General features: G+C 43.2%; 3 long non-coding RNA genes across 3 annotated transcripts in view; all 3 read left to right on the forward strand.

Annotated features, from left to right (window-relative positions):
* The window catches only part of LOC311434364, a 49,571-nt gene extending 43,227 nt beyond the window's left edge, over positions 1-6,344 (forward strand). The window contains exons 5-6 of the long non-coding RNA XR_014691430.1: positions 2,340-2,489; positions 4,343-6,344. This is a non-coding gene — a long non-coding RNA (uncharacterized lncRNA). The remainder of the gene's footprint in view (positions 1-2,339; positions 2,490-4,342) is intronic.
* Positions 6,345-9,114: 2,770 nt separating this feature from the next.
* Positions 9,115-13,902, forward strand: LOC311434365. Its single transcript, XR_014691433.1, has 3 exons — positions 9,115-9,201; positions 11,554-11,664; positions 13,315-13,902. It is a non-coding gene; the product is annotated as an uncharacterized lncRNA (long non-coding RNA).
* A 114-nt stretch (positions 13,903-14,016) lies between these two features.
* On the forward strand, positions 14,017-20,979 carry LOC311434366. The gene is made up of 3 exons (XR_014691434.1): positions 14,017-15,312; positions 19,183-19,231; positions 20,206-20,979. It is a non-coding gene; the product is annotated as an uncharacterized lncRNA (long non-coding RNA).
* Positions 20,980-21,948: the final 969 nt, after the last annotated feature.

The following is a 21,948-nucleotide window of genomic DNA, read 5'->3' on the forward strand; positions in this document are numbered from 1 at the left end:
CCTGCAGAGTGGAGTTTGGCTCTGTTGTCTTGGTATCTGCCATCCAAGTAGCTGTAGGCTGTGATTAGATATCCCTTTGGTTTCTGCTTTTCCAAATTAATCCAGTCTATCACCCTCTACCTTGGCTTATATTTAATGCATGCCAGGCCTGAATCATTTTGGTGATAGCATAAAGATTTAGAAGTGTACCTCACCACTGTGCAGCATCCAATTGCCAAGTACTGGGTACACAGAGCACATGCAAGGTGAGAGGAGCCCAGCACACAAGCCACAAGAACCAGGCACAGGCAGACATGGAGCAGCCCTTCAATCCATGTGTGCACTTAGAAGGTCATTTCAGTGTGCTGTAGGAAATGGTGTTCATTGCCATGAGGTTGGATACAAAAACCTGGACCTACTGGAACTGGTTCTTAAGATCACGGGATCATAGCAACTGGAGATGTGCAAATGGCATCATGCTTTAGAGCAAGGGCATATGGCATTTAAATTTTACTTTTCAAGAATAAAATGATTTTGCTTGCTGACATTCTTGGTCAAGCAACTGTGTAGTACTGGTGGGCATCACGACCTCAGAATAATTCTGAAATGAGGGCAGCATTTTTGCTGAAGTGGTAATTCAGGCAGACCTCTGATTTCTTTTTTATCCATTCTAGAGTAGCTACGGGTCAGCAGCAATAGACAGAGCTATTTGCATGCATCTTCTCCCCAAGTGTTTTTAAAGCATTACTTGTTATTCAGTTTTGAGTTTATTTTAAGTCAGCAGTTAAGCTTTTTTTTTTTTCTTTTCTTTTTTTTTCTTTTTTTTTTCTTTTTTTTTTTTTTCTTTCCTGGAACAAGAACCCATGGAAAAGGTCAACTGCTCTTGAAATTCATGAACTCCTAATCCTTTTAACACCTCATAACCACAGTGCACAGGAGATAGTAGGAGAACCTAGTAACAACAAATTAGCAAGAAACAATAACAGATTTTTAAAACGGGGCTCTGGTAAACTGCTTAGAGAAGGACATTTAAAGATTCTTTTTGAAGTTGTGCATTCAGAGGTTTACACACTATTACAAAACTAGTCAGGGTTCTGCAATGCTTAATATCACATTTTGTCATTTTTCATGGCTGCATAGCCTTTTACATGTGTTGCATTCTGTTATTTTTCTTTACGAAGATCTTCAATCTTTTTTTTTTTTTTTTTTCAATTTTTATGCAGTGTTTTTCATTCCCTCTCGAGTATTTCAAATTTATTCCATGTTTTATTCACCCACTAGTGAACTTATTTCCTCTGAGAATCCTCTGCATAAAACAAAAAACATTTATTCATTTATCAGAGACAGTCCAGATGTCTCCAGCTAAACTGATGCTGTATTTCGCACAAACCTATAAAAGCTGAGCATTAAAAGATTCCAATCCCCTCCCTCCAAAGGAATTATATTAGTGTCACAACAATTTAACCAGATTTGGATTCTATCTTGTTGTCTTCAGACAACTTTCTTCAGATCAGTGGGCCTGGGAAAATATTAGATGTTAAGGCACTTGGACTGCGATGTAAGAGCAGCATAAAGGGGTTAGGCACACAGCTCCCATGTCATTATTATTATATAGGGTCAGGAAAAAGCTGTAGGGTAGGATTTCACTAAAATTGAGAAATATTTGGAATATTCTCACTTTCACCACTATTCTTCACGTCTCTTTCATGTTTTAGGTTAAAAATACATTGTTTTCATTCTTTGTGTCGACACAGATCTCCACGTTAAGGCTGTTATATTCTCAAAGAAACAACTTATCTTTTTCCTTTCCTTCAGAACTCTTCAGACTGCAATACATCGTGAAATTAGATTCTGGAATTATCCATATCACTCTGACACTAAGCCTAACATATACATTAAGGTACATTTACACATCAGATTTTCTACCTGCAGCACCAAAATTAACTTCCCACTGCCCCACAGTGATTTCACCCTGATCTTCCCTATTTAGTTTCCATTTCTCATTATACAAACATTTGCTTCCATAAAGATGCCTGTGAGCAAGAAGTATATGGAGCCATGAATCTTAGTTCTGGACAGTGGCCCAATTTACACACATAGCTGTTGAAGTGTCATGTTTATGAAACTGTGTAATCAGCAGTAAGTTAAATATACCACTGTTTGTTTGCATAGCTGGGCCTCAGCTTCAACAGGTTCAAAAAACCAGAAGCCTTACAGAAGGCTCCTAAATCAATGTCTACACGCTTATTTTTCAAGTGTCTGCAGCAACATGCACATCCCTGTGGCGTAATTCACTGCTCTGAGTAAATTATGCTTGCAGCATCGCAGCCTGGATGACCTTCACTTTCTCCTTTGCACAGTCAAAAGATGGTGAGTAAGACAAAAGGTGTTGCTCCAGGAGACAAGATGCAGCCTCCAGGCTATGATCCAGCACGCCCCACGGATTCATGACCATGTCTGTCTGCAAATGCAGCAAGAGCTTTGCCAGCCTCATGGGTTTTGCAGCCTTGGTAAGTCTCTCACGTGGGCCTTGAATATTTGCCTCACAGTTCTGGCCATGCTCCATTTACACAGAGTGCAGTGGCACAGCCCCTCTCTTCTTGCAGAGCCCTACAAACAAATCCCTCTCCTGTGGTCCTTGCTCCGTGGGGATGTGGGATGGGAAAGGGACTGTGGCCCCAGCTGGCAGTGAAAGCTGAGCTATTTATTGGGACTTTGGGACCAACAAGGCTCCATGAGGGGTCATCTTTTGTAGACACGGCCTGTCCTTATGACTCCTTTCTACCCTACAGCACAGGGTGTGGGCCACGTTGCCCTACACTTGTATGTCAGAGACATGAGGGCTCCAGCAAAGGGGGCTGGTAGATTTACTAACAATAACACCTGCAGATCTCCTTCAGTGGCCAAGAAAAGCCTCAGCTCAGCTAAGCAGCTTTTATTTTTCACACTTCTCTGCAATACAACAGATTTTAAGAATGTGCCTTCGGCACAGCAATCTTTGGGCCTCTCTCCGATGCCTTGAAAGCTGACACTGCCTGATTTTCAACTGCTGAAAATCAGGCTCAGGCAGTACCCATGAATTGTCACAGGCAAACACATCTCTGGCCTGCTCCTGACACAGCCTACGCGTTTCAGAGGCAGTGCCTTAATATGCTGGGTTTTAGCATGGTTTCCTAGGAAACAAGGCTTGTATGATCATACTGTCTGTCAGTCAGCTGCACCTCAGAGCACTCGAGTCTCTTGACCAACCTTAGCCAGATTTGGCAGTGGTCTGACAGATACCAAATACCTTGAAATTTTGTGAAACGAGGTAGACAGGGATAGAGCGGCCTTTATTAAGGCACCAGTGTAAGATCAGCCCCTGTGAGATATCAAAGTAGACAGAAACTTGGTCTCAGGGACACGGCTGGTCAGGACATTTTCAGAGGAGCAAAGCCTTTGGAGGCCTGTGCCATTTAAGATATGAAACTATGCCTTGTCTTCCCCAAATCGGGTGGGTTAATCCAGAATTGAAAAGGCTACAGCTTCCCAGCCCCAGAGAAGCTGGCATTTGCCTTCACAGATAGTGAGAAGACTTTCTGTACAGCCACTTCCCAGGGAATTACGGACAACTAACCCCAACTGTTAGTTCTCATTCAACGTGGATGGGTTTGTTTTAAAGAATGATGGAAAAAAGCAAAGTTCATTTTTCTTCCTTCTCTTTGCTAGGTGCTAAGACATAAAAATACATTAAGCACATGCCTATACTGCATCTTTCTTTATAAGTTAAGTGATCCTTGTAGAAACTCATTTTAAAAACCAACTGTGGTTCCCAGTTTCTTTTCCATTTTCATTGTTTCTTGTTACAGAAGAGGTGAACTAACTGCTGTTCTGGATAATTCTGTGGCTAACTTTGAAACTCTGTAATACTTATCTCATTTTGTTTTGTCTGGTGCCAGTTAACTGTTAAAAGAATGATTTAGGGTGCGTATTGCTTCTTACGGTTCTCTATCTCCTGTAAAACACCAGATACTCTCTCTGGAGACGAATCATAAAACACTTTTCTCTCCCAGTTTTGCCTTCTGCTTGTGACTGGGAGCAGCACAGCATAACCACGTCTCGCCTGGGTTTGGAGGGCATCTCCTTAGATGTGCATGAGTCACGCAGAGTAAAACAGCTCATCGGTTGGACTCTGCAGAGCTGATCAAGGGGGAAAATGTGCTTTAAAAAGATGCCTTAGGAGGGAAAATGTGCTTTAAAAAGATATCTTCGGGGATGTTATTTGTGATCCCAAACTGGTTTGGAAATGGAAAGATTGGGAAACACTACCTCTGTGACTCACAGCACTTCAAGTCCAGATAACTTCTCTCTTTCTCCTCTGCAGACAAATCTCCAGTCCTTCTGTCTCATGTGTACCCAGGACAACTTTTTTGTCTTAAGAGTGGAGAATGGCCACATGAAAAATGAGCTGAAATTCCCACAAAAGTTCCCACAAGCTATCCCACACTGATAGATTTAGGTTAGGAGCATTTTATGAAAAAAAAAAAAAAAAAAAAAAAAAAAGACATTTTATTTTTATTTTTCACAGAGAGCAAAACATTAGAAGAAAATATCAGAGGAAATGCAGGAGTTAGGAGAAAGAAGAGTAGGCCAGAGGTGATACTGCTATCTCCTCCAGCTTACCCCAGCAAAAATGTCACAGGCTTAATTTTGTTGCATGGTTAACAGATAAAATAACTGTGCTGCCGTGCTTTACAGCAATTTTGAATCCCTGTCACAAGCATAGCACAAAAATACTGCTGACAAGCAAGCTGGGGAGACAGTAAGGAAAGATAGAGACTGTAGAAGACTTCAACTCGTCAAAATTTCCCTGCCACATGGGGAAGCCAGCCCATACAGTTATGTGAAACTCTGCCTAAGACCATGTCTAAGGAAGTTGTTAGGGGTCTAGGTGTGTGTAGCACTCGAATACCTGCTTATCTTGAATTCACTGAATGCTGAGTGTTTCCTTCATTTCTTTGCTAACTCGAAGTCGGAGGCATAAAGGCCAACGGGGAAGTCTGGTCACCCCATTGAACTCTATGAACTGTACCCCGAGCTTTTTAAAGTGATGGAAGAATACTATGCCCCTTGTCAATTTGGATGAGTCATTGAAAACTGCTAAAAGCATCAAGAGACAACTGGTGAAAGAGGTATTTAGTCAACAAAATACAACATCATACACAACTTCATGGAGAAAAAATCATATTGTTTATTTATTAGAAATCTTTGTGCAGTTTACCTTCTTTTCTATCAAGTCCAATATTTCATTTAAGGGAGGTTTAAAAGTAGACGTATAGTAAGCATGCACAGATGTGTCCATTTACATTTTTGTTTGTATGTTTGTACATACAGAAACACATTTACAGTAATCCCTAAAGAGGGTGTAAAAGTGACTTGATGCCCATATATTTCTACTTGTCTGCTGCTGGTACACGTCATCCTCTGCAATATGGTAGCTGTTCTGAGAAGTGCCCCTATAAGATATCAGATAGTCCCTCATCTCCATCCTGGAGATTCAGGTGTGTAAATAACTGTTTTTGTCGTCTCTTCGGGGTAAGCTATGATGTTGGAGGTTTCTTTCCCATGACACATTTTTAAACTGAAAAAATTACTGAATCAGCTGGAACTGAAGCAAGAGAACCCACCATTAATGCTGTTTCTGTTCACAGAAGCAGGTATGCATTCAGGTCCATCTGCAGTTGTTTTCAATTCCAGCAGAAGGTTTTCATGAGGGGAAGATGTGTTTTATTCTTATAACTAGGCACACAAAGCCATCAGTTCCTTACTGTTGACAAAAATTTGCACAATCATAGAAAAAGATGTTGATTTTTTTACTGGAGTAGCAGTTGTGATAAGGAAAGACAGAGGGGGTAATTGGGAAACGGGATCCTAATCTGCATTTTAAAGACACTGAAAAACAGGCTCCATTTGCAGTCCTTTTCATTGTAGACCCTTTTCTCTTGGCTCTGCAACAACTTTCAAGATGAAGTTTTTATCCAGAAGCTGGTTACTAGGAAAATGTATTCAATAGCATTAACAAGAAGCGAAACTGCCTATCATCTCAAGCACTCTATATTCCAGTAGCACTGCATTCCCTGATAAATATAACCTGACACTTGTGTCCTCTCCTGCCAGATATAAGCAACACACCTTGTGCATACGAGTTGCTCTGGACCATGTCAAACAAATAAAGTTACTTGGAAAAAAGTCCTGTTCTGTGCCTGAGTTACCATATTGCTGATGTGCAGCGTGTACAACCAGCATGAGCTAATGAGCTGGGCTTGGAGTGACGAGAATTTACATATAGCTGCTAATGTGAATAAAAGGTTGGGCAGTTCTCCTTATCAGCTTTTCTGCCCCTCTTTTTATCTGCGTGCTTTATTTAGGTCATGCTGATTTCACAGTCCTGTGGTTGCTAGAAAGGAACAAATCGTTGGAAGTATGATGGCTTTGGGGAAGTATACTTTAGCTTAAACATTTCCCACCTGGATCATTGCGGCAGCTTGTCCTCCTGCTTCATTACCTGGCTACAGCCGGGATTGATTGGCAGGTGACTTACATCCATCACTCCGTGGGAGTTCAACAAGCCACAGAAATGCTGTGCTGGTCTGCAAGCTTGCAGAGAAGCTGAGCGTGTGCTGCCACTTGTCAGCTTGCTTCTCACAAAGAGGGAGGATGGAGCAGAGAGTGGTGCGGGATGGCCCAGTGTTTGTGCTCGATGTTGGTCAGAGCAGAACTAAGCTGGGCTCGCTTAGGAGGAGAAGCTTCCATGGAGGAAAAAGCTGTATGCAGGAGGATTTCTCTGCACTTTTTTGCAGACTTTGAGATGACTGACTCTCCAATAGGGAACTTCGGTGCTTTGCTTACTTCTTTTCCCAAGAAACCTCTGAAAAATGGGAGAAATGAGAGAGACAGAGAGGAAAACAAAGCTTTTTACTGGCACCTGCTCCATCTGCTTGGAACCCTGTAAAATGACTGAAGGTCCTGGCACATCTGGGCTCTTGTATATCCCATAAAGCTGAGTGCATTTCATTTATGCCACACTTCTGAATGAGCTCACATGCACAACGAGCCATGCTGTCTGCCAGCAGAGGAAATGGAATAAAAGCAGAGCCAGCCAGAACGCCATAAGGGCTGTTCCAAGACCTAGCAGCATACCTGGCTGCATTTTCAGGAGGTTATTTAATCTTCTCACTGTTTTATATTGAAGAGATAATGGTCACAGACAAGAACCACTGATGCTTGTCAGGTCAAGCACTGATGGGAGTGTCTTGTCAGGTCTGGCTGTAGACCAAGACGTGGCTCCCAGGAATTAAGGCCCTCAAACATCTCATCTGCTCCTTCTGCAGGGCTCCAGTATGCTTCAGCCATGCCTTTGATGGAGCTGCTGCCAGCTGTAGATTGCAAGATTGCTCAGGACACTGCAGGATGCACTGGAAAAATGCTTGAAAAATCACTGTGTGTGAGCATGGGAATACCTTTGTGTCCCTTTCATGCCAAGGAGGAGTAACCAGGGCTCTTCTGGAGGACTGTGGTTGCACAAAGCTTTTAGAGTTGGGTATGGTGCAAACCCTGTTTATATCAGTATCTCCCAACCACTCCTGCTGCCAGGGAGCATTGAGGGCTGGCTGCACCCCAGGGGAAGGGAGCAGGGCCCTGCAAGATAACACAGCTGTCAGGAGCCACCTTAGGGTCTGGGAGCCTAGCATTCTCCTGAGTTTTACCATATTTACCTTCAGGCTGGTATTGTCCCCTGTTTCCTGGCACAATATGCTCTGAGGTTAGATGCTTGGTGGTATTTACAGATGGAAAGATAAAGACAGGCGTTTACTGGGATTGCCAACAAAAAATGCATCCTTTGTAGTTCATTTCCCTGCTGGCCTCACACGTGCTGATTGAGTCTTGACCTCCTCTTGCAACGCGTGACTGTGCCTCTTGTGCCAAGATGGGCATGTTATTCGTCAAAATGCAACATTAAACTAAATTACTCAGAATTTTGTCAACTAAATGAAGTGAGATTTCCCCTTTCTCTTTCTCCTGCATTTATGGCATTGATAAACAAAGGCACCCATAGCCTAGAGGAATATTCCAGGTTATAATTTCCTAGCTTTGTAGTTGCATACTTTCAATTTTGCCATGGCTCTGAGCTGCCCTCCTAGCAGGACACATTGGGGATCTCAGGTTTATAAGGAAGTGCAAGGGCTGCAAGATTCTTCATGCCAGCAATGAACTTGGCCCTGCGTGAGATGTGCCTGATGCCTTGGGCATTGCATCTCCTCAGGCTGATTTAATACTTACTCTGATTGAATAGCTATGTTGGCATGGGCCATCTCATCTCTGCTGCTACACAGTGAAACCCTGAGGTTCACAGCTTCAAAGGCACTTTTAAATGCTTTAAAATACTCAAGCCCAAAGAACCGCATTCAAGATTTCTTCTAAGAAAGCCAGTGAGAGCAATGCGAAGGGCTTCAAGAATGCTGGGGTGCTCAAGATGCTGAGATGGCAAAGGAATGCAAGGGGCAAAGAGACACAAGACTGTACTGTGGATGAAGTGTTAAGTTTAGGAAACATTGAGAATATTCTGCTGGGAGTATTATCACAACATTCTGCATGGCACTAAGAGAAAACTGAAGCTTATCTTTGGCTTTCAGTCCCAAATTGTAGGTCCTTGCAGGTCAACGTCTGAGCTGGGAGGAAAAGCTGGGAGTTGAGACCCCTTGCCTGCTGTCTGCTGTGAGTCTGAGATGTATTTCAGCCCTCCTAGCCTGAATTCCTTCAAACACCTGAGGTCAGCACAGCCTCCTTGCCATAAGTCCAGCCTACCAGCTATTCTCACAGTGCCATTTCCCCCTTCTCATTTGTCAATGCCTTCCCATCTCTTTCTGCTGCTTTACCAAATTGCAGCCCTGTGTTGAGAGACCACAGTGTAAGTACAGACTTATAAACCTGGCACAGCTGTACCAGTTTTTAGTAGCAGATCTGAGTAACTAAGCACAAATGAGGGATGAAAATCAGCTGCGTGAATATCAGATCAAATGTGCCTCTTTGGGAAGAGATGGTGTTACCCTTAATAAAAAGTGCTGCTCATAAGCATCTCTGTTTGCAGCTTGAAACCTGCAATGCGATATGGAGCCCAGCATTATCAGGACAGTGTGTCTTCTTTCCACAGGGCTGAGCCATGCAGAGCCTTGCTTAAAGAAGGTAAGGCTACCTCTATTAAAAAAAGGGATTTTCTAGGCTTTCAAGGTTGTGAAGTCTTACAGACTTTGGATGAGCTCTTCTTTACCTAGCCAAGACATGACTGTTTTTTTCTCTGATTCAGAGCTTCCTTGGCTGATAGCCCCTGCAATGTGTACTAAGCCCTGCAAGACAACAAAAAACCTGGTGTGTTTTTTGGCCATGGAAGTTCTTCATAACACTCCCTGTAGGGGGTTTGATCGTAGTCTAGTCACCTCCTCTGTAGTTCACTACAGCTCTGGTGAGGTCTCTGGAGCAAAGTGAGTTTCCACCAATTAATTCAGGTGATTAAGTGATCGTCAATGTAGTTTGGATAAAGAAAATCTTATGGAGTAAGATCTCTCTGAGCACAAGGATAACCCTGCTGTCCTCAGCTGTACAAGACAAGATGAATCCAGTTTTTGTCCTTCCCTATTTGCAGTAGTAAGAGACAAAGCAGGGTGAGGTGAAGAGATTTTGTATTAAAATCAGAGGGGCTGCCCACAAACTGTTAGGGAGAATTTCAAAGTGTGATCAGAGATGGCCACCTGTGCTGTGGGCAGCATGTTGCGTAAGGAAATTTCCCTTTCTCCTCCATGAGCTGGTTTCACTAGCAAGAAAGCAGTCAGCAATGGTGGTATTAAAGAAATCAGCATTAGACCTCTGAGTAGAGATGAAAGGGAAGCATTTATTCTCTGCAAGACACAGCTGCTGGTTTTCTGCAGAATCAGCCAAGTAGCTCTGCACCAGTTATACTTATTTCAATGTCTGGAAAACTTTCTTCTCATGCAGAAGGGATTAACACTTCTTATTCTCAGAGAAATGATGTGTTTTCAGGAAAAGTAGCAGACAACATCAAACACCTTGGCGGGGATTTCAGAAAGAAAAAGATACTGCAAATCTGAAAAAATCCTAAGGAGAATATTTATAACATCAAGCCCCCCATATGACTGTGCAGTAGCTATTTCTGCTGCTCAGATGATACGCTGGCTGTAAGATCAGCTATCTGGGGTTTGGGGGTTCTTTGAGAAGTCAAACAGTGTAAAACAAGTGGGACACATGGTTGTAGCTTGCCTATAATCCTTTGTTTCACTGTAATTCTGCTGAGTTTTTATTTTCAGCCAGCTTCCCACAAATGAAGGATTAAATTTTAAGAGCTTTGATGGTCCCTTTTATTAGGGAAAACTGGTGTGTCATGTCCAGTTCTCCTGCTGCAACAATTTCACATGTCAAATTAAGCCATTAAGCTGAAACACAACAGGATAAAACCACACTCTGGTAAACAAACAAACAAAAATTGCTAAGAAATAAAGGCATCCTTGCCCACAAAAGGGAAGCTGTTTTGGCACTTCAGGCTCAGGTCAGAGGTGCCTTCCCAGTGGGACACACCACTTAGACCATTCAAGAATGTACCAGCCATGTGAAGGCTGAGGCAGTGCTGTCTCAGACAAGGGGGGAATAACCCAGAATGCCCATCAGGCTCAGAGATAGCAGGGAAACAGCTATCAATCTCCTTAATTGTGAGGAGAGAGGGAAATTGTGCAGTTGTATTTGGTACAAGCAGTTATCCCTCAACATGACCTGTTAAAACATAGTGCCCCTGGATAGTCTTCCCCACAGGACAAGTTCCCTGCACCCTTAGGAGAAATGCTAGGTTCAGGGCTGGCTTTTTTGTTTTGTTGTTTTGTTTTATGTCTGTTTTATTTCTTTCCTAACACCTGTACTTCACAAAGCTATGGGTTTTGCAGACCCCAAGTGGCAAGTTTTTGTTTGGTTCTATTAAGGACTGACTTGCACTTGAAGATGCAGCTCAAATTTGACTTTCAGAGCATGTAAAAACCATAGTGTGGTACCCACAGCAGGCAGTTTCCCTGTGTAGCGTCACTCCAGAATGTGGCACTGGGTGCCATGGTGCAGGAAACAGAGGTGCATCTCAGTTCCCTGCAGTATCCTGTCCTAAGGCTCAAGGTGAAAAAGGAGCGAGAACTCAAGGCTGCTGTTGCAGGTTGTAATTGGGGGAAGCAGTTGGCAAGGCACAGACAATTCTTCTGGCTCACACCTTTCAGCTGTCATTAGAACAAAATCCTATATCAATATTATTGGTCCCCAGAGAGGTTTAGTGGAGCTAAATTAACATAACCTCATAAATGACAGGCTTTCCCATCCATCTCAGTCACTAGCAAGAAGCTATCCGTTATTGCTCTACAGCAGCAGGCCACAGGAGCAACCACAGTGCTTCAGGTGCTCCCACATGACCTGTGACAAAAAATCTGGACTTGCCAGCTAACTCCGTGGCCTTTTTTTCAAAGTCAAACTTTCATCTCTTTATATTTATAGAAAGGACAACACATATGTGAATATAACTCTCTTTGCGAGAGCCTTCCTTGTGACACCCCCTTCATGAGCTTCCTTCTCCAGCAATGGTGATGCCTGTTTGCAGAGCTGAAGGTGAGGATAGACAAGTTGATTGCAATTAAATAACTTGCCAGTGATAATGGGCACAGCTCTTTCCAGGCTTTTCTGCAATATGATGTATATCACCTCTGCTGCCGCAGAGGAACATCTTTTTTTTTTTTTGCTCCATCCTTCATCAGTGAGGATTTGGACTTTGTCCTTTTGGTGCTTTCTCAGCCTCCTGTAATACAAACATGAAATAATGCTCTGGGCTGCATCGTGACAGAAGCACCTTTCCTCTCCAGGAGCAGTAAGGCCAACTGTAGATGGGATATATATCATCCCATTGCCCTCGCATGTTGTCTGCGATGTACTGGTGCTCTTCAGCACTGGCATGCCACCAGCTTATCACCACTGATTCAGGGACTGTCAGAACCAGTCAGAATGCAGAAGTAATGCAGAAGCAGTGTGTATTGTGATAGTGGGGACTCCAGGGCTCCCACAAACTGCAGGGGTACAGGGCAGGCTGGGAAAGGTATTTGCCTCATTTGAAGGAGAAAAAGAGCTCTTTGCCTTCTCTAGAATTTTATTTTATTTATAGAAAGGGTTGGACAAGAAAGTCAGAATAGAAGATCCTCAAGTTTGGGAAGAAATTACTGTAGATGTAACCTACTTTTCTATGCTGGGAAATGATGTTTATTAGTTATTTGTTGCTCTCACTTTTCAGTATGCATCATAGGCATCTTGTTAATTTTGAACAAAGCCCATCATGATGAAAAATAAGCCATTTGTATGTACATAAAGCTTTTCAGACTTGGAGGTCTCAGGTGTTTTCATTATCTTTTTAAATATCTCAAGGTCATGGGGATATGATGAACAAGCGAGACTAAACTGCATTTTATTGTTCATGGGAGTTTGCAGAATGCACAGCAATTTTCTCCATTGGAGATGGACTATTGTGTCGTGTAACAGTGAATTAAAGATAGCACAGAATCAAAGCAAGATGCATCTCGTCTGTATTGTCAGGGAGGTGATTTTATAACAATAATCAGCTTGCTGAAAGTCCCGTAATTGCTCTGTTCTGCAGGATCACTTTTATGTTTTCCCATTTTTCTGATTGTTTTAGGGACGGTTTGATTTAGTTTTCTTAGTTAGTAGTGTGTTCATATGAAAGGATAGGGCAGAGAACTGGGACTGCAAGTGTTTCCCTTGCCTGTCTTTTTTCACTGCCTTGTATCTTCCAGAAAGAGTCTTTCCAGGCAATGCCTCCACCCTTGAACAAAGAAGGGGGAAGCTATGAAATGCACACATCCCCATCCCCAAGGTTTTTGAGTGTGGGCTCTTACTCTGAATTATCCTCTGAGCAGCCTTGCTGGGATATGCTGTATTTGGGAGCAAATTTCCATTAAGTGTCATCAGACAGTTGCCAGCTTTGACTGTGGCATGCAGAAGGGTGGGGTAAGCATCTCTCTCCCTCTGGGAGCAGATATCAAGTCAGCAAATGCAGGAGGGCCTCTCAGAGAAGGTGCATGGCAGTACAGACTCACAGACAGGAGCAGAAGTGGGCAGAGGGCCTGCCAGCTCCAGCCTTGAGTGGGCATGGAGCATGGTGAGGATGTGACACGTGAGAGGAGGCAGGCTGAAGCTCTGACCCTTCAGAGTTCAAGCCCTTAGCTCCCCCACAAAATGCCGTTCTTCCCTCAGCTCAAGACCCTCTGAACTGCCTTAGGAGTTTTCCTGGACGACGGAATCCTAGAATATCCCCAGGTGGAAGGGACCCACAAAGACCATAGAGTAACTGGAGAGGATCTGTGGAGTCCAACTGTAGAAGACAGAGCTGGAAACTTTTGTGGACCTCTGGAACAAAAGTGGTCATGTTGGATTTTTCCATGTTTTTGTTTTAAAAAACTGATTTAGTATGTGCAGTGACAAGATACTTTTTTGTTGTTGTTGTTGTTTAAAAAAAAAAAAAAAAAAAGGATCTTTTTAAAGTGCCAAGAAGGAACACAGAGCTTAGCTGGAAGAAAAATGAAACACTTACAAAGCAAAGAACACAGATAATAAATGGGTCCAAAGGAATCAGCCTTGAATGACTGCATGCCACATTTTGGGTGGAAAACTGGTGACTGGCTCATTGTTAAAACAGTCCATATTTCTTGTGGGAAGTAACCATGCAGAGTAGTAACACTAATGCAAATAGAAATTCTCTCCAGAAATGATTTCTGAGAACGCCAACAGTATTAAAATAGTTGCTTGCTCTCTCCAAATAGACACCACTGAGATAATGAAGAACTTAGAAATTGGTGTAATTCCAGCAATGAGCCTGTAACTTTCCTCTGATGATTGATTTACCAAGTAAGATTAAAAAAAAAAAAAAAAAAAAAAAAGAAGAAAAAAAATATTAAAGCCATGCAGATCTAAGACAGTGAGGCAAGTAGGGTTGGATTTTGCTGTCCATGAGATCAGAAATCATGGCCAGGTATTTCTGCTACCAGGGAAGATCTGAGAGGGTACAGTTTAGGCTGTGAATCCAGTTTACTTTCTCTAGATGTTGGTGAGGTTACAGGGAGTGCTTTCCTTGTGTTTCCGGCCACAGCCATGTTTTCTGGTTTCTGGGCCCCAACACACACCCTGTGCATATGGAGGCAGTAGCTGCAGGCAGAAGGTCTAATAAGAGTTGGGCAGTGCTGGCTCTTGTGTACGAGCTGTGGGGAGCTGCACAGAGCTGGCCCTGTGGGAGTGCTGTGGTTCATTTGTATGTGACAAGGGCGGCCATCTTCTCCATTTGCTGGTGGCCTCAGGCTGCAGTCCTGAGTGTCTGTCCTGTTTTATTGTATAAACCTGCCCAGCAGCTTGAGATCTCCAACGCCAACTAGTTCCTTGAGATCATTAGGAACATGGTTGCAGAATCACAGAATATCCCAAGTTGGAAAGGACCCACAAAGACCACTGAGTCCAACTCCTAGCTCCACACAGGACTACCTAAAAATTAAAGCTCATTGCCCAAATGCTTCTTGAACTTTGGCAGATCTCTCTGCAAGGCCTCTCCACCCACTGAGGGGTCAACAGCTGCTCCTAATGTAGTATAATCTGCAAACTTAATGGTCAAGACCAGGTGAGGGCCTTGCTCTGCAGCAGCCAAGAACTGTCTACATGGCCAGGACAGTCTGGGACAAATGGAGGTAGCCAGCCAGCCTGAGCTTCCTGCAGGTCTGGTGGAGGGCTGTGACATCTGTAGCCCATATGCTCCTTGGTGGAGGAGGGTGGGAGATCCACCTGTGCTAGGTGTGCTCAGGTGGAGTCACTCAGGCAATGGGGTGGAGGAGCTGCAGGAGAATGTCATCAGACTATGCTGTAATAGGGAGGGGAGACAAGAAGTAGAGTATTGCTTAAGGTTGCAAGAAGAAATTTAGAGCTTTGTGGCAGAGGCCTTCAAGGACTACCAGACAAAGGGCATCAACAGCAAAGAAAACAGCTTGGGGATGGAGGCATCGTGGTCTCTGGTAACTTGTGGCACCAGGATGACTCTCTTCCATCTATTACCTCAACTGTACCAACAAGTAACAGATATGAAGAATTGGCAGTCGACGATGAAGTCAATGAGAAGGATTTACAGGAAGAAGCCACACCAGCTGTATATGCTAAAACCACAAAAGGAAGTATTGAGTTCTACCAGTGGGTGACACTACTGGGAGGTACCAGGTAAGCACGAGTAGCCATGACTTTAGGGGTTAGACCTGTGGCACAGAAAATTTCTTGACTCCTTCATGGAAGCTTACAATCAATATGGTGAATCTGTTCTTTGCAGGGGATGTGGCATGGCTCAAGGCAAGCTGATTTGTATTGCACCTAGATATAGCTTTGCATAGGTGGTCTTAGGCTTTTTGTTTGAATAAGCTTTCCTCTGCATTGTATCAACAATCTTGTGATCAAGTATTGCATCTGAATTATTTCATTTCACACCTGGCTTCTTCTCTTTATTAATAGTATCTTATGCATTTAAATTTCAGGGGAAGCTAAACACAAGGCAGTGTAGCAAAGCACAACTAACAGACTCGTTTGTCAGTGTCATTTAAGTTGATGCTCTCTCTCCTTAGTCAGAAAGCTGCCCATTGATTTATGACCACCTACTTACCAGAGGAAGCTTTCCTTGAGCCTAAAGAGACTTTCAGATCACCTGTTCTGACTGTCTGTGTCTTGTGTTTAGGTTGTCACTTGTTCCCTTGGGGCCCTGAGTTGTTTTTTGTTTGTTTTTATTTTTTTGCTAGAAGGAAGGCACCCAGGTATGGTCCACTGGGACAAGGGTTCTCACTTTCATTGGAAACTGCAGCTTGTGGCCTTTGATTCCAGCTTTGCGTGTCTCTCTTGGACCAAGATTATTCTGAGAGTTGGTGTTTCTCTTCTTCTCTGTAGTGCTGTGCAGATGAAAAATAGTGGTCAGATAACTCATTGGCCGTTTTAGTAAATGACTCTTTATTAAAAGACTGTTATTAAATGAGAAAAGGCTCACAGGCCGTCTGCTGGGCGGGCTTGCACATACATGCATTGTGTGCAGTGGCTCAAGTGGGGCCTTGCAAGGCTGTCTTCTGGATTATTAGCATCAGGTGGTGTCCCAAGAGTATCCCAAGCTTGACACCAGGCATAAGGCTTCATTTGTATGTTAATAATATGTCTGGCATCAGTATCTTTCTGTTTAGTTGAGAATAAATCGATTTTGAGCATAAATAACTAATAACGATTGTTGGCAGAGTTTAAACACTCAGGAGATGATTACTGCAGCTACCCAGGGCTGGAAGTCACCCAATGCCTAGATAGCCTGGATAAACAGTTGAAGAAACCTTGAAAAGGGAAAAGAGAAGTTGGAGATATCTTAGTCCAGGAGATGGCTGAACCTTCCTTGATTACTGTATTTTCTGGGTGTAAAAAGCAGCCTTACCTTTCTCTAGGACACTGTAAACAGTGAGTGAGAGATGGCTGCGGGTGGGATGTGTTTTCAAGTTTGCTGTTATCTGTGAGAGAAGGACTGGGGCTAGAGTTTAAGTTCTTGCTGTCTTACGGAGTTGGTAGATGTCTGCAACAAAAGCCAACAACATGGCTTTGCTGTTTATTGGACTCAACTCCGCTGTGCCTGCTAAAAAAGCTTTTGTGAGGTGTGTGCAGAGAGTGTTAATCTTTTCTGCTCAGAGCCGGGCAAAGTAAAACCATTTCCTTTCAAGGTCATTTGCAAGATGCTGCTGAGTTTTCAGGCTTGATAGTGTTGGAAAATGTTGGGACTCCAAGCGTGTAATAATGCAAGCACGATTTAAGACAGGTCAGAGAGGAGCTTTATTAACTACAGTAATAGTGAGAGAATGCTCAGGTAGGTTTCTTCCCTCTGCTTCCCTGTTTTCTGCCAGGTGATTGCAGAGACCCGACTTACATGGTTTCAAAGAAATGAAAGAGGTGAAGGGGAAAAAAAAAAAATCAATGTTAATACAGCCAGGTGTGCTGGCTTTCTGGAGTCCATTCTACCTAAGAATGAGACTATCACTCATATGTTAACAAGATCAAGTATTCACTCCTGGGAGAGATGGACTCCTTGTCTCCATCTCTCCCAGACTTGTTAACTGCCACAATTATTTTCCCACCACAATGGTAAGTAGGATTTGTTCAAAGAAAAGCTCTAGTTAACTTTCTCCAGCCCTTTTTCGCTTCCAGTCTTTGGTAGAAAAAGAAGAACCAGAAAACAGCTTTGTCAAAAGATACCTCTGCTCTGTTGCTTGGAAAAGACTAACTTTTCTGGGAAGGCTGGTGCCTGAGTTAGTAAAATTGGGAATGTTTTTCAGAGATTTAAGCTTCCTTTCTCATCAAAGGCCATGTCTACACAGTTATTCACTTAGAGATATCAATTAGCCAGAATAGTGGTGGATTAGAGCCAGGTGCTAAGAACTAACCCCCTGCTCATGTGGTTTATTGACTCTAGTAGAAAGCCTGTTGATTTATAGGAGTACTGCTAAAAGGAGATCCAGGTCTTAATGAGGTGCTTTAAAGCATGGAGTTATTTATGAGGTTCGCTTGAGTTGAGAGCAAGGGTACAGCCTCCAGGTAATTAAGAATGGGTGAATAGTTAAAATAAGTGCTGCAGTCAGTAGCTTAGCAAGGCACCTGCTCCAGCAGGCCTGACTTGGCCATCCCAATTTTTTTGTTTAGGTGTTTTTGAGAATCAAATTTGAATACAGCTCTGCCCATCCTGGCTTGAGGGGAAGCATGGGAGATGCCTTCTGAGCAGCAATCTTGTGAGGAAGGGTGCTGCTCTTAGCCTCTCCAACCTCTGCTGGTAAACTGAGCAGGTGATTTTTCAACTACCCTAGTTTCTCAAATGCTAAGTCTTTCCTCAGAAGGCCAGACCACTTAGGAGATCTCCAGATTTGGATCCATGAAGACTATGTGTCCATGCTTTCTTAGTTCCGTCCGGACTCCATTAGAAGTCCGTGAATCCTTGAGCTGAGGTTGAAAACCACTGCCACAGATAGAGACAGAGAAGCAAGCTGCTCATGTAAACCAACTGGGGGGTGGCAAAGTTGCTGTAATATGGTGCAGTGAGAGAACTAAACCTTGTGCGATTTGTCAAATTAGAACTTTTTGTTGTGGTAATTTCTAAATGAGCTTGCTTCATAGGTCAGGATTTTGTGCTGAACACTCAGGTGTGTGTTTTTGCGTGTTTGTGAGAATAAATTACTTCTTGTCTCTCTTCTGTCATGTCATGGGTGGGCACTGTAAACAGTACTAATGAGGATCTCTGTTTGTAGTACATATGATTAATCTCCACCAAGTAAAATTAAGATGGGCTTAATTTTATTTTTAACCTTTTGAATGTTTTCAGAGTAGGTGATTTAATTAAAAATGAGATGTGGATGAGCTGGAACACCTGCATTTGCTTTTGTGATATATTCAGATTTGGGAATGAATTGTAGGTGTACCTTTTTTATAGGGCCACTGAAGGGGACAGAATAAAAGCAGCCAGTGGAGACTGAGAACACTGATTCTTCTTAGTGCTGCATTGCACCTGCAGATGTGAGCTGGAAAGTGTTTGTGTTGCATATTGAAATGGCAGGGAGTACTTGGAGCAGTTCTCTAACCCATATAGGCAGGCCTGTGTTTAACTATACAGCATAAGACTGTTGAATAAGGTTTGGTATCCATAAAAAAAAAAAAAAGGCATTTATGCAGAACTGATGGCCTCTCCCTCCATGCCCTGAGGTGTCAGATGAGCTTAGACCTCACTCCTGCAGTCAGGTACTCATGGGTCAGTCTTGGCATGGTGCAGAGCTGTCTTGGGCCAAGTTTGATGGGAGGCTGGAGCTGCTGTTGTGTCCTCTCCTGTAACTCATGCCTCCTACCCAGCACCCTGGTGAAAAGGAAAAGGTCACTCCAGATTTGCTCCCTGGACCTTGCCATGCATGGCTTGGAAGTGGGAAAGCCTGTGATTAACGGCAAATGGTAGCAGATGTTGTGAACACTTAGTGTCTTATTGTTTTCACTTCCCAAGAAGCCACTCTCACGCCTTTCTGATGAATTTTGTGTAACCTGCAGGTGGTCTACACAGATCTGAGGAACTGCTGTGCATCGCTTCATCAGGCCAGTAAAAAGGATTTTTTTTTGTTTTCTTCATAGTGGTTGATGGACTGACCAAACTCAAGTTTGCTAGAAAAAAAAAAACTTTTTTCCCTCTTGGTTTGGATCCTAGATTTATTCCTACAGTGCTTTAGAAATCTATTATATAGAGGAAAATCAATGGAAATACTTGAGCAACAGGTTTATTATAAAGAAATAGGGTACTCTTCTATTTCTTTCCCAGTCTTGCTGTGGAATGAATGTCATATTTCCTGAAAACTAAATATAGTGATGTGCACTGAATACCAATGAACGTGCAGATTTGAGTGAAATTGTTACAAAGAGATCTTTGGGAATTCTACATGGCTTCAATAAGGATCTTAAATTGTCAAACATATCTGAAATATTTCAGAAAATTTAAAGAAAGTGCTCAGAAATGTTCTGTGCATTTTGTATTTCTGTGAATATTTTAAAGGGTGAGGAGTCAGGTGTATTTAAATAGCAAGTGTCCTGCTTGGGATAGTCTGCTCAAGCCAGAACTACGGCTTAGAAAACTCCTGTCTTTCCTGAAAACGCTCTTATCAGGACCTTGCTTTGATCTCTGTGCTTCATGGCTTTGCAGGGATGACTGAGGTATTATTAGCTGTTGAGATAGGAAGCCCAGTTTATTTCTACAACGCTATTGTTCTTCATCTCTGTTATCTTAAAGAGCACTGTTCAGCCAAATATAGCAGCAGTGGTGCCCAACCTCAGGGGTTTAACCAGAGCATGTGTGAAAGGAGCAATCCTACTCTGAGTTTTGCTAGCAAATGTGCCTGGGGGAGGTGTTGGAGGTGATGGGGTAAGGCTGGGGAAGTACCTGGCTCAGGATACATTAGGAAGAGATGTGGTTTGAGTTGTCCATCCTGGGAATGTGGGGATCTCTGACAAGTCACTGGGAGAGGGAACTTCTGTGTGAATTTGTAAGGGGGACAGGGTCTGCTCTGTTATTTCAGCAGGTAGGTGAAGCTGAACTCAAGCTTAGAGTGAGGCCAGCAGCCTGGCAGGGGATGTTGCATTCTCATTCCAGTGCTGTGCACCAGTGACTCAGCTCAGTCTCACCAGACAAGCTGGAGAGGGAAAGGAATTGCCCTGTGGGACTACAGTCTTGCTTCAGCCCTGCTGGGCTTGCTTCCTTTTCCTCAGAAAGCATTCATCAGAAGACACGCTGAGACATCTCTGTGTGCTGCAGCCAGTGCCCCAGCAGTACAGCATCTCTGCAGACAGCTTCGCTGTTAAGAGCCAGTTTTCCAGCTACGCAAGGGGTAACTGCTCAGACTGTTCAGACTATGCTCCATAAAACTTGTCATAGCCTAATCCAGAGGCAACCTGCAAAGAAGGGATGTAAACAGATAGAGGCCCTGCTGCATAGCTTGTGGCATTTTTGGCGTTTGCCAAGCAAACCTTTGGGGGGAAAAAACAAAAGCCTTGGGAGGAAGGCATGAACTCTTAGTAAGCTTCCGTGAGCTTGTTGGCTGTATCATGAATATCTCTGGTTCAGACACAGAACAAGGATGCTGGTGAAAGCAGTTCTGCCACAGCCTTAAATATAGTGGCACAAAGCCTGATGCTGAAATATTGCAGGCTGCCTTATTTTACACCCTCTGTCATGTAGTTTAATTTGTAGTAAATCTGAACATAGGCAGCTGCTAAATCCACATGTAGTTAACCACAAACAGGCCGAAAGCTTTCTTAAACCTATTCATGCTGTAGAGACAGTGCTATCAACACAGTGCTCTCATGTGCGTGCTAGATTTGTTATCTCGTGCTAGTGAGAAAACTCAGACCCCTAGCACTTTCACTTAGCAAGTAAGCTGCTTATATATCATCCAGCCAGGCCTGATTAAAGTGACTCTTCACTGCTTGTCCCCAGAAGGACATAAATAAATGTAAATTCAGACACATTCCTCGCTTAGGGACATGTCCTTGTGAAGATGCACGCTGTAGGATTTTTTTTTTCCCCGAAGTGCCATTGATTGTATTCTTTGGTCTAAACTGAGAAGGTCCTCAGGATTTTAAGGGGGATTGTAGGGGTGGTGTGTATGGGGAACAACTGGTTTTATTAGCAGCACACAGTTTGGGTGGGAAGGAAGGAAGCCCTTGGCAGTGCTTGGATCTCACAGGGAGCTATAGGATTCTGCCAGTGGGAATAGGGACAGTCCCTCCTTCTAACATCTAGAAGGGAAGGCAATATAGTAGTTTGGGAAGGGTTTTGGGGGAATGTAGGAACCTAGATTCTAGAACATTACTCAAGGTTGATTCCTTGTTCTCCTCTGTGCCCACCCTCTGCAAGGCTCTCCTTCCTCCAGGACCAGCACAAGCAGAGCAAGGGCAGGCTGTGGTGCAAAGGGGCGGGGAGCTTTTTAGCAGTTCAGACTAATGAGCTAGTCCTGTTAACTCGCTCTTCAGAAAGTTCACATTGGCAAAATTAGCTCTTGAGGAAAAACGAGAGTGCAATTTTAAGTGTCCTATGAGACTTCTAAAAGCGCAGGTTGTGTTTGCACATCCAGAACTGCAAATGTTTTGATGATCTCCAGATTAATTGAAGGATGTTTCAGTCTGATTTAATTTGCTTATTGCCCTGCTGCCAAATTATGTATCTCTGATATGAGTGGATGCATTTATGCTTTTTATCCTAATTATTGATAAGTAAGTGTGAGCAGTAAGTAATAGTGCCTAGACCCAACCTCAGAGGATGAGTTTTTT

This window comes from Aythya ferina (assembly GCF_964211825.1).
Source record: "Aythya ferina genome assembly, chromosome: 3".
Classification (NCBI taxonomy): Eukaryota; Metazoa; Chordata; class Aves; order Anseriformes; family Anatidae; genus Aythya; species Aythya ferina.